We start from the raw sequence: 13,147 nt of genomic DNA on the forward strand, positions 1-13,147 counted from the left end.
GTTCATACTTTAAATAATAAATAAACAAAACATTCTCAGAATGCCCAGAAGATCATTCAGGGGTCCTAGCATGTTGTCCCCAACTCAGCAGGACAATATGGGGCCTGAGGTGGCAGAAGCTTTGCTGTGAAAGGTGTGATAACGCTTCAAGTGGTTTGGAGATACTCTTCTTCTCACCCAACTCGCGGCTACCGCCCACCAAGGCTTTCGCTGTTTGTCTTTCGGGAGGGCACCCTTTGCGGTGAGACCACGCAATGGCTGCCTAGCCTCAGGTGCCCCTTACTGAGTTCTCCACTTGAGCCGGCTCCGTCCTGCTGTGGGCTGCGCCCTTTTCTGGCTGCAAGCTTATTGAGAGGGTGAGCAGTTTGTGCTCAGGGTCTCTTGATTCCGGAGCCACTGGGCAGAGCAATGCCAAGGCCAAGCCTGAGAGTTTGGATTCCTAATGTGCCCCGCCTTCGTTCTGCCCCAAAGGCAACAAGGGAACCCAGGTCTGCACGCTTTACCGCAAGCGTTTGTGCTGCTTTCGGCTTTGTTTGCTTTAAAATGTAGATGCAGTATTTCATCCCAAGCTCAGAGAAGCCTCTGACCTCCTGTCTACGATCCTTTTCTAAGTTCTTGTGTGTGTGTGTGTGTGTGTGTGTGTGTGTGTGTGTGTGTGTGTGTGTGTGTGTTTATTTTATTTTATTTTTTAAAGAGAGAATGGAAGAGTGGAGAAAAAAATATCCTAAGCTGGCGGTGGTTTAAAAAAAAAAAAAAATGTTAACTATCATCAGAGTCTCTGGTTGACTGTGATCTGGGTTTGCTGCCCTCCAGGGTTCTTGCCCCTGGAGAGCTTGGTTAAGAAGTTGCCAAAGGGACACCCCGTGCCAGTCCTTGGCAAGGTCCCGGTTGTGTGGGTCTCGTTTCCACCCAGGATGAGAACATTCCTGTTTTATGAACAAAGTGGGTTGCCTACCAGGTCGATATACTGAAGTGGTTTTGTTGTTGTTGTTGTTTTTAAAGAGAGTCGGGGCAGCTCTAAACACTGCAGGACATATGTCCAAGACCTCTCTCATTCTGCGTGGAATCTCTACTGGCCTGTTTGGGAAGAACTCTGGGGCTCTAGGCCAGCCTGATACTGCACTACTCTACCCGTATCCCCGCTAGAAACTCGGTTCCTTCTCTAGCCTCGCTGTCCAGGGCAGGTCAAGAGCCCCTTTCCAGCTCTTCTCATTCCCTTAAATTTTTGCTTCCTGCCCATTTTCTAAAGCAAGCACCCATCCAGAACTCCAGGAGGAACCCCTGATAATTCAGGATGCAAAATCTTTCTTTCAAAGCCAAATTGAGTACCTCCATTCTTCCCAGAGGGAAACAGGGAGCCTGGGAGCCTCTCTGAACACACTATATGCTGCCCCCCAATTTGCATCTCTGTTCAAGTGTTTTACCGTATGCTTAGAGTGTCTTTTTATCCCTCTACCGTGGATTCGATGACCTGAGAGGAGCAGCAGCTACCACAGATATCCGACCAGTCTTCTAAACTTCCAGAATGCGGAAGTTCCCTGGCTCGGATATACAACTTTAGTGCCTTTGGTGGGCTCTGGATTGCGACCCGGGCCAAATTTTCTTCTGGTTTTGCACATGGGACCTGGCCAGCCTGTCAGTCAGCCTGTATAGTTTAGCGTCTGCACCCCAACCCTAGAGTGTTCCCCTTGACTGGGACAAGATTAAAATCTTCAAAGATTTGAATTTAGGAAACCTATCAGAACAATGTCTGCACGTTTCTCTTTTGCCCACCTACGGACATTATTGTGTTGAAAAAGCAAGAGACCTTTACACCCCGCTCTACCCCCCCCCAGCCCTACCCCCATCGCCCTACCAACATCCCCCCACCCCACCCCCCTCCCCCGCCAATCTCTTCCACACTTCACAACTGAGTAATATGTGCACTTCAGGGACACACACAGAAATCTCCCGTCTCATGGTCATGGTTTGGAGGCTCAAGAAGATTCAATTCTAATTCACAGTATTTCTTTACAAATACCCTATGTGTTTCCAACAGTCAAAGTTAAAACAGTCAAAGCAATGTTAAATCAGCTCTCTTGTCTGTTCCTAAAGTTTGCCCAATCATATAGAATAATTGTTTTTCTGGTTCTCGGTTTTTTTTTTGTTGTTGTTGTTGTTGTTTTTTTTTTTGTTTTTTGTTTTTTGTTTTGTTTCTTCACAGATGTTGTTGTTGTTCCCAGGGTGGTGTCTGGCTGCTCCCCCTGGCTGTCTACCCAGCCCCTTGCTTTTTCTTTTAGAGTTTCTTAGATTGTTCTATTCACCTATAAGTCATCTCATCGGGATTCTCTATTGTTTTCCTCCTGGTGGGCCAATCATTGGGACAATTGATTTATTTGTTCCAGGAAGTGCTGATATCTTGGGGAGAGGGAGCAGGTTTTTGTTTGTTTGTTTGTTTATTCGTTCGTTTTTGTTTTTTAAAAGAGACAGCCAGGTCAATCTTTTAAGGATTGAAGGGAGGGTGTGTGCTTGGATCTAAGTGTATATTCATGCAATAATGCCCGTAGATGCTGATATGTATAGAGTTGACAATGTTGACAAACTGTCTAATATCAAAGTGGATGTTCATCTTAGGGTGTAAACTAAATGAAATATTATCTCAGTGAGGGAAAACAAGAAGTAAAAATCTAAGCATGTAGTAGTCAGTCATTAATTATGAAATCCAAAACTCTTTTGAACATCCTATGCTTGCTAGAAAGGAACCCTTCAGGGTGTTGTTGTTGTTGTTTACTTTTGTTGGTTTTGGTTTTGTTTGTGTGTTGTTTCTGTCTTTTATTGGAAATAAGAACCCAAATTCTTGTTGACTAAATGGAAGTTTTAGGACTAGGATGTAGTTTTCTCTTTCTTTTCTTACAACTTTGTCATCCACAGGATCACAGGCATGCCAGAGTATCTGGAGAGAGACAGAGACAGACAGACAGACAGACAGACAGACAGACACACACACACACACACACACACACACACACACACACACACACACGGGGGGGGGTGGGGGTGAGTGGGAGAGACAAACAGAGGAAAAACCTAGGGAGAGAAGCCCTACAGCCATGGCTATCTTTGCATCAAAATTTTCCAGACCTCTATTTTTTATTGTGATCCCACTGATCTGAGTTTGAAATGCGAGCGCAGTGAAGCCCCTAAGCTTTCAATCCTGTGAAATTTTCAAAAGATCTCTAGAAGCAATCTCAAGCTGCCTGACCCCTGACAGGCACCGATCTCTTTATTCCTCCGGCTGCCAGCACTTCATTTGTTGGAATATCTTTCAGATTTGCACCTCCAGATGACAAACCTGAGTGTTTATTATGTGAACATGAATCGGAAATCTCCAAGCCCGTACAAAAGCACCATCTTAAACATAATATTTAATTTCTCAGCCTAAGTGCCAGCTTCTTTATTTGCTTTTCATTAGCTTAAATATTTTTCCAGGTCTCCCCATGTGTCACTTTGATATTTAGATGATTCTCCTTTTTTAATCATCATTTTCCCCTTGAAAAAAATCTATCTCCAGTGTCTGCAAGTGCTCATACAACATCACAGTGCTGTAGTCAGTCAGGGCTCACTGCCTGACATCTAGCCCAGGAACTGGGACATGGGACACTTCTCCAAGCAAGATGGGCATTTAGTCTCTCTCTCTCTCTCTCTCTCTCTCTCTCTCTCTCTCTCTCTCTCTCTCTCTCTCTCACACACACACACACACACACACACACACACACACACACACACACACACTGGGCTTGTTTTTTAACCAGCAGTCAGTGCTGGCTATGAACCAATAATGACCCTTCATTTGATTCCACTTTATTTTCCTCCTGGCCTTTTAGATTTATTTTTATTGAAAACAAAACAAAATTTCAGAAAGTGCCGGGAAAACCTTCCATGTTTTAAACATTCCCAGTTCGGGGCCGGTGCATTCCTGAGTGCTTATGAAGTTTAAATATTCTGTTCAAATCAGTGACGTCTACCCTAGGCATTCATTCATTTCTGCCGTGCTGCAATGGGGATAGAGGGTATGAGGGGGAGATGGGGGGAGATAGGCATATTTCCTGAGATAGAACTGCTGAATTTAAATGCTCTCTGTCAAATAAATATTCTACCTACAAGGCACTGGGGTGGAGACACTGGAGGCCCTTGTCCTGGTTTCAGCCTCTGACAGGAGTTTTCGAGCCCAACAGGTCGCCCTGTTGAATGAGTTTAGACAGCGACAAAACTGCACCCAAGCGGACCCTGGGGATGAATCACCAATATGAAACAGTCCCGGGTCCAGAGAAGGTGGGCTGACACCCCCTCTATGTGTTTGGATGCCGTGTTGCTATGATTAACTTATTAAACCCCCTGGTAATTATTTTAATTTGACTGGAAAAATACTTTGGACAGAGATAGGACATGTTTGTATTTATCTCCCCCCCCCACCCACCCACACACACACCACACACCCATAAAACCTGTGTTAAAACAAATGTTACTTTCCTCTCTGAGTACATGGGCCCTCCCTTTTTGAAATAGACCAGAGGAACTGCCATTAGATCGAATGGCAAGTCTTTATGGAAAGTGTTTTGCATAATTACATACCAAAGCCAGAATAGTCACCTCCACATTTTATGGGTCACAAACCATCAACAATTGCCACATTATTGTCCGCGAAACCTTCGTCCCTTCATTGATGGAGCGGACTCCGCTGCCTAATCTAGAACGGGAGAGGATGGAAATTTCTTCTAATAAGAACCCAAGAAGATTATGTCCTCAGTGACGCCGTGTTTACATATAGTTATAAAGTTCAGAGAGCCGAAGGGGAGAGCGAAGGAATCGGACTAGGCCTGATTAAGAACACGCATCCGTGTAATATAGATAGCGCATCAAAAGAGGAGGCTGAAGACCTCTCCCCTTTCAGTTTCGACCCCTTTTCTACCTTTGTGATGCTGTAATTAAGATATTCTTATTTAGACAGACAGCTTCTCTGGTAACTGAATAATATTAGCCCCTTTGATGTCAAACTTTTGACAGTTATCACACCAGCACTGGGCAATTTAGCACAAATGCCCTCCTTTAAAAAGAGAGAGAGAGATAGAAACCCCCAGCGTCTTTGAAGAAATCTAATAAGTGCGATCCTTATCACCAGACGATTTAAATCGCCGCCGACAGGCCGCCTAGCTATGAATTACATTCGGTTATACATAATAAAGCCGAATTTGGGTTTCAGTTCATTGCTGCGGTACTAGGGCGGAAGAACCCTAACCGCATCACCTCTCCTCTGAATCTCTAAGTAGTTGCTCAGATGAGGGAGGAGAAAGCACCCAAGATTGCCAGGCCAGGGCAAGGATGTTGCTGAGATGGGGGACTAGTGAGGGCAAAGCCAAGCGCCCTTTTTCCAGTTCCGGGGAGTGGGGCAGGACCAGATACCCACTCTAGGGATGAGATGTCGCTGTTGCTTTCCTAGCTTGGCCGCCAAATTTGGGATTTGCCAGATGGTGGGATTATCTTCGCGTCTGTTTGTGTGTGTGTGTGTGTGTGTGTGTGTGTGTGTGTGTGTGTGTGAGAGAGAGAGAGAGAGAGAGAGAGAGAGAGAGAGAGAGAGAGAGAGATCGCGGGTGCAAAGTAGAGACTAGAGAGTCAAGACAGAAATCTAGAGACTGAGTTGGCTCTTTTAAAATTCTCATTCGTTTTCCCTTTACCGTTTTGGGCCCTGCCACCTCCTGGACCCTCACCGGAGCCTTTGGCATCTCGGATTGGCCTCGCCTCAGGCACAAACAACACCAGCGCCACCCGGGTCCCTCCTAAGCGTCCGCTCCCTGCCTAAGCCTCGGGACCCGAAGCCTAGTTAGTGCCTAGATGCAAAGAGCAAGGAGTTGGGAGGTGGGGTACGAGCAAGCCTCCTGGAAAGAAGAGTGGGTGGGTAGGAGAGTTGTTGAGGGAGAGGAGCAAAGAGATTGGGAGGGGTAGGACTGGAATAATGACACCTGGAAGGCATTGTCTTTGCTAGAGACACCTGTCAATCTCTGCTCAGGGGTCTTGGGGCCAGGGGCGGGGAGGCCGCCGTTCTCCTTGGTGATGTCATCTCGGAGTCTCGTCCCTAAGGAGGGTGGGAATGGCTCCGAGGGCTCAGAGCCCAGAGGGCTTAGAGAAGCGTGGGGGAGGAAAAGAAGAAATAAACAGAAGTAGCTCTCTCGGCTGGCAATTTACATGGAAATCAATAATCCAACTTTAATGTTATTTTTAATCTTCCCTGACCGTCTTGCCTTTTCACTGGGGGAAAGGGGATGGGGTCACAGCAGCCCATCCCTCAACCCACACAATCGCTGGGGAAGTCTTGTTATCTCAAATCCCGTTGCAACCGACCCTTCCCCCAGATCCACACCCCGCCCCCCTTTTCTGCGGGTTGTTCCAAACGCTGCCTTCAGGCTTGAGAAGGAAACACTTGGGGGACGAGTTTTGAAAGTCTTCCGATACTGCACCGGGTGAAGGGGGAGTTAATTAACGCCAGGCTTGCTCAGCGAGTGGGAGAGGGGGCCTCGGCGTGGGTGGGCGGGCCAGGTCGAAAGCAGAGGTGCGCGCAGTACAGGAGGCGCGGGATCTGGAGGCCCGAACTTGAAGGCCTTTGCTGGCAGGAGGTGATCGGAGGTGGCTCAGGCAGGGAGCGCTGAGATGCCCCCAAGGAGTCCCCCGGTTAATCCTGGGGAATTCTGATCTCCCACCTACTGGGCCCCCACTCCCAACCCACCGTGTGCTACAGAACTCTCATTCTTTTCGGCCGGAGCTAATTAGCAGCCTGCCAGCGGCCTGATTTATGGAAACGCTCGGGCGGGCGGAGACGCACCGCTAGCTGAGCTCCGGCTGCCTCCGGGCGGAGCGAAGGAGGAGTCTCCACCGACCTCCTCCGACGAATTTCCCTCCTCCCTGCCGGGAAAAAAAAAAAAAAAGTTGCTGTTTCATTGCTTCGACCTGGCTGGTCCTGGAGCCTACCCCTCGCCCTAACCACCTTAGCCTGTTTAGGTTCCGGTGGACAAGGCGGGGACTGTGGCCCAGCAGCAGCTCCCTGCAAGTGTTGAGACCATCAGGTTCCAGCTCCGGCTGACTAGAGATTCAGCTAGAATCGGAATCTTCCAGCCCTGAGTTGAATCTCAGTCCAAGGTCCCCAGTGAAGGGACATCGGATCTGAAAGCTCATAGGGCGACGCCGAAGGACCAAATCAGATCTCCAGGCAGGAAGGAGAGATGGGCATCGGAGAAGGGACAGACTCAGATGTCTTTGTTTGGATCCTAGAGGCCGTGGGCCGTGGGCCGTGGTCCTTTTCACTTTCTAGTTGTTTCTTTTTGGTGTTTTCCTCCAATGAGATTCCCTCTTCGGTCCAAGCGAGTGTCCAGCGAAACGCCATTCATTACTAGAAGCATTTAGCCAAGCGTTTACCCAGAGAAACAGTGCAAAATCTGACGTTTGCCTTCCTGGGTTGTTGTGGGTGACCCAGGAGGAAGGGGGAGGTAGATCTCTTTTCCCCCGTGGACCCCAATAGTGAGGGTGGAGGGAAAGGGAGCGGTAAAGGACCGAGGAATCCAGCATGGACCTGTTGCTGGCGCTCAGCCCTTCTGCTCTTCAGAAAGGCACTGTTGCCGGTGTTTCTCCAAGATACACCAGAGGGACGCGACCCTGAGAGCATCTACGCAGGCTAGAAGCATTTGGAAGGGACAAAACAGGCAGACCCAGAGGCCAGAGGAGTAGGCAGCCTCTCTGGCTCAGGGTTGAACTAGAACCTGGTCAGCACAGGTGGGAAGCGAGGACAGGGCAAAAGTCCCTGGCAAGATTGTCCGTTCCTTTCTCTCTCAAACCCCATCCCAACACCCCAGGCCTTTCTGTGACTGAAATGGCAGTGGTAGAGAACTGATTATCTCTAAAAGCACATGGAAACATAAAAACACCACATGGGCTCTGCCCTTTTCAGAAGTCATTTTTGATCTCCTGGCGAGTACAAGAGTAAAATCAGCAACCTTCCCCTCAAACCTGCAGAACCTGCCATCTACCTATAGACCCTCAGTTCCCATCTCCTTGTGGAGACCGGTCTGTGTCATAGAGAACGCTAAGCTTCCTCTCAGGTGGAGAAAATTTAGTCAAACACACACACACACACACACACACACACACAGCAGAGAGAGAGAGAGAGAGAGAGAGAGAGAGAGAGAGAGAGAGAGAGAGAGAGAGAGAGCGAGCAGGGGGAGAAACATTTTCAATGGGTAACATTCATGGAGTCTTCCAATCCCCTAACAAACTGAGAAACAGAGCCTGCACTCCCTCTATAATGTGACATTCAGATCCTTGAGTGACTATGGCCTCTCTAAATTCCCCACTGTCCTAAGGACTGTCATCTGCCTGGCCTGGACACATTACTGGTAACCCAAATCTACCGCTGGTATGCACGTACCACAGGCTCACCAGCGAGTCCCCCTTTGGCTCTTTGTGGGGCTTGATCTTCCCCTTGTTCCCATCCCATTGCCATTCTCCAGACCAAAGCCTCACCGCAACTCAGGTTGCGGACAGGCCAACTGCAATCCAGCGAATGCAGGAGGTTCGGTGCCCACATAACATTCCCCGTTTGTCTTTCTCAATGCTGATTTATAGCGATCGACAGGTTAAAGGCTCCTCTGACATCATTATTTTTAAAAGCCGTCTATTTCTCAACCGTCACCTTTCATCACTTAGCACAAATAAATACTTAAAAGAAATGAATTGGAAGAGACTTTCAGATCACGTTTATAATTCTTGGTCGGCCGTTAACGTTCCTAATGACCTGGCCCTCTGAGTTTCTGTAGCTTCCTATGTTGGGTTTCAATCCTGCCATTTCTGCTTTAAAACTTCGAGGAAAGTGGGTGAAGTGGGGGCTAAAAGAGACACAGCTAAGCTGCAAGTTTACAACGGGGTGAGGAGAAAAAAAAAAGTTTCCCTGCAGCCTGAAGGTACAGGCCTGGGGAAGGGGCCTAGCAAGAGTCGGGGGACCCTGTAGAAGCAGAAGCTGAAAGGAGTCCCTCAGAGCATGAGCACAAAATATCCCATGATTATTGGTCCTCTGAGCCCCACTGCAAAACCAAGGTGACATCCCCATTAAACAGGCGTGCTGCTCAGAGGGAATACCACCACTATTGCCTCTACAATGGTTTCCAAAGGGTCTAAGGGACATTTCCTCTCTTGTGTCTTTAACTTAGCGTGTTTGAGCCTGAGACCCGGGGAAATGTAGAAGCAAGGTGGAACTGAAACCGATGGATTGAAATCCACGCAATAAATCGAAATCGTTTCTTCACTTTTGCTGCCATTTATTCGGTGTTTCTCTCTCTCTCTCTCTCTTTTTCCCTCTCTCTCTCTCTCTCTCCCTCCGTCCCTCCCTCCCTCCTCAGCAATGGGGTGCAAAAGATAACGAAATAAAGGAAGGAAAGAAAATATATGTACAGAAAAGAGAAAACAGAAGAGAAAATGGCAGAAAAGAAAAAAAGAGAAAAAAGAAAAATTAGAAAAAAAGATCCAGTTTGGGAAACAAAACAAAGACCATCAAATGCACCCCCCCCCCTTATTTCTCATTCTTCTCTTCTTTCTTGTTTTTTCTTCTTCTTTTTTTTTTTTTAGATGGGGTGTATGTGGGGGTGGAAGAGTGGGAGGCTGAGTCGATAGAGCTGGGTGGATAAGGAAGTAATCTCCATGATTTTTAGCTAGTCCACCTAATAGGGATAGGGAGGAGGCCGGAGGTCCTCTGCAGTATGCTAGATCCGGCTCCAGTCTCACCAAGAGTTGGAACTTTACAGATCCAACACAGAGCCTGCCAGGGCCTTGGCGGGACTGCCCTCCCTGCAGCCACCCCCTTCCCCCAGAAGTGGCTTCAGGTCTTCTCTTACTCGTCGCCACTAGGCCTGAAAGAGTCTGAGTACCCCTAGACTCTGCGCGGAACGTTTAGGAACTCTGCGATTACATCGCTGCCTTCCAGAGCAAACTCTAAGAAGCCGGTGTTCGGCTGCGGAAACCCGGGCACAGTGCAGTGCCCTGGAGCGCCACCTCGCTTCGGAAACTGGAATAACGTGACCAAGCCTTCCACTCTCCTGAAGCCTAACTCGTTCTTTTCCTTTATTAAAATCTCCAAAGAAGCCAAAACGCACAGTCCTCTTTCCCCACTGGTGAAAAACAAAACAAAACAAAAAAAACAACAAAACCCTCATCATCTGTGACACGCAAATCTCAAAGTATATGTGCAATGGAAGAAAAATACAGAAGCATACTTTCACTAATCAACAGTAATCACCTAAGCTGCATTCAGAGAAAAGACAAAATGAATGAGACACGTAGTCAGGTGGCCACCAGTTCAGGCTGCTGTGTGTTTTAAGTCATTCTGCTAAGGCGGATGCAAATGTCTTCCATGAAGCAGAGGCCTATGGAGTTATAACCTCCCAGTTACGATTTCTACAGAAATCCATTCCTTCTGACCCCTGGGGTATCACAGAGGCTTTGCCAGGACGGTGGCTGGCTTATTGGAGCCTGGTTCCTCTCCATTTTCAGCCTTGCTGAGATATAATCAGCAAAAGCAGTCCTCTGCACGTCTGCCTTTCGACCAATGAAAATAGCAATGGCCAGGAATTATGAATTACACAACATTATTGTCGTCCAATGTGCAACTGGCTATTTGCCCTTGTTTCAACCAGTTTGTCAGTTAAGATGTTTATCTACGCTTAAATGCATCCACTGGACTAGACTATAAACTATAAAGAAAATTAACTCACTGATATGCTATGGTGAGCCTTTGTTTCATTTTCTTTTCACCCCAGAGCCAAGTGTAATAAGAAACAACACTCTTTCCACACTGAAAATAAATTTTGAATGTGGAGCATCTTGCTTTTGGACCAGTGAAGAGCTGTGTGGTTTATTTGTTTTGAAAGTGACATGAAACTTCCATCTAATATAGTTTTGACTTATGTGTTTGATCTCTCTCTCTCTCTCTCTCTCTCTCTCTCTCTCTCTCTCTCTCTCTCTGTGTGTGTGTGTGTGTGTGTGTGTGTGTGTGTGTGTGTTGGGGGGGTGTTCAATAGGTTCCACAGGTAAAAACAATGGTCAGCCTGAGAACTGTTGGTGGAGGGAGAGACAAGTTGGTGGTAGCTAAGCCCCTCTATTTTCTACCTGAGCAAGCCAAACTTAGCCTTTTGTGCTTCTTGGAGTTGGTAGGGTGATCCCTGGGCAGGAGATGGAGTGTGTGCTCTGCTTCTCTACAAGCCGTGCTCCATGCGCAGCAGATTAGAAGGTTCTCAGGGCTCCCGCTCAGAAATTATAGGGCTGCACCAGGAAAATAGCCAGTTTAGTTTTCTGGCTGGCTTGTCCCTTTTCCACTAAGTTAAAACAGGTTACTGAGAGATCATGCTAGAGAGAGATCTCAGATTCCTAGCAAGACTTTTCTAGCATCTTTCCAGGGGCCAGCTGCAGAGGGGTGGCCAGGTTCTTGGGAGTTCCTAGGCTTTGGGGCAAGAATGCTAGTTTTGTGGAAAAGATGGTTGCTGACGGATTCTGGGAGCTAAGTGGCAATTCCTGAGAGGGCCCTAGCATCCACTGAGATAGGCAATAAGGTGCAGTGACTAAAACAGAAGGAAAAAAGTTCACAAGAACTTCAAGCCACAAGGCTCTTATTTGAAGGAGGTTCTGAATCTTAAATCAGAAACTTTTACTTCTCTCTTTCCCTCTTTCCCTCTTTCCCGTTTTCTCCATTTCTTTCTCTTCCATGCGCCTCTTCTCAAATCATATTTTTCTGAAATCAGCCACCCCCACTCCCACCCCACCCCCACATACAGGCATACACACACACACAATAAAGCCTAGGGATTAAAAAATGATTTTCTTGCTATTACACTTCCCACCGCAAGATGCGGTGCAAGAGTTAGTGTTACAGCTATGCCAGTGTTTCCCCCACGCAAGCCATACATGCAGACGGGGTTACTAATGACTCGGGAATTAGAGTGAGCCTGCGCCTGGGAGACGGAGGAGAGAAGAGAGGAGGAAGAGCTACCGAGGAGAGGGGCGATTTTTACTAGAGGACCGGGGTGGGGGCGAATCACCATTTAATCATGTTTAATAGTCTCATCAGTATATCAGATTTCAAGCTTCTCTCTGCTTAAATGTGTGAGCTAGAGAGAATTCAGGAACCTTTTAACCACCACTTTTGGGGGGCATATTAATAACACTTATGTTTACAGTTATATGAAACACTCTCCTTTGGGAGGGATCAAACATTAGAAATTGCTTAGTACTAGATTCTAAGCTACTCTAGGACTCAGGCCCTTTGAAGGCTGTGGGGGCCTAGTCATCAATTACCCAAGGGCCTATATGCAAGGCAGGGAGGCCAAAGAAACTCAAGGCTCCCTCCTCTATTAGGGCACACGAACGGACAAACGCCTGTTAAGTATTGGGGAGACCCAGGAGGACCCATTCCGGCTCTGGAGCAGCCGGCAGGTGCAGCAGCCAGCGGTCGCCTGCCCGGCCTGCACTAGATGTTGGCAAAATGTCCCTCCGGGCTCGGAACTCCCCTGTGCCCTCCCTTGGGACCAGCTATTTAGGGGTGCATGAGGTTTCGAGATTCCTACCGTGGCCCAGGCTGGTCCCACTGCCCTGCAGTCTGCTTCTGCACCCCGGGGCACACGAGGGCATCCCCTCGGGGCTGCGGCCCTTTGAACCAGGGAGCCCTTAGCTCCCTCTCGGACGCGCGGAGCTCGCTGGAGGCCCGGCAGCGGAGCGGAGTGTGGGTGGCGGGTGGGGTTGAAGGGGAGTGGGGGAGGCGGGAGGGACAGAGGGGCGGAGGCGGGAGCGGGGCGTTAAGCCTGGAAGCTTGGCTGTTTACCCAAATGATTTTCTTTTCAGGCCGGAGACGCCAATGAGACAAGATCAAACTGCCCTCCAAGCAGTGCGTGTGGGGCGTGAGTGTGTGTGTGTGTGTGTGTGTGTGTGTGTGTGTGTGTGTGTCCTCTTTGCAAGCGGGGCTTTGTGAATGGGGACTCCAGATCTCTGGCTGAGAGGAAGGAGACGCGCGACCCGGCCACCAGCGCCTCCTCCCGGGGGCTTGGGAAAGCTTGGTGTATAGAGCGCATTAGTTCATAGGACAGCC

The 13,147-nt window shown here is 48.3% G+C and overlaps 1 protein-coding gene across 1 annotated transcript in view; it reads right to left on the reverse strand.

Moving 5' to 3' along the window:
* LOC117723786 (uncharacterized) overlaps positions 1–12,793 on the reverse strand; it is a 72,985-nt gene extending 60,192 nt beyond the window's left edge. Inside the window, exon 1 of the mRNA XM_076935773.1 lies at positions 12,630–12,793. The gene's annotated coding sequence lies outside the window, so the exon portion shown is untranslated. The remainder of the gene's footprint in view (positions 1–12,629) is intronic.
* Between the last annotated feature and the right edge of the window lie 354 nt (positions 12,794–13,147).

This window comes from Arvicanthis niloticus, chromosome 1, assembly GCF_011762505.2.
Source record: "Arvicanthis niloticus isolate mArvNil1 chromosome 1, mArvNil1.pat.X, whole genome shotgun sequence".
NCBI lineage: Eukaryota > Metazoa > Chordata > Mammalia > Rodentia > Muridae > Arvicanthis > Arvicanthis niloticus.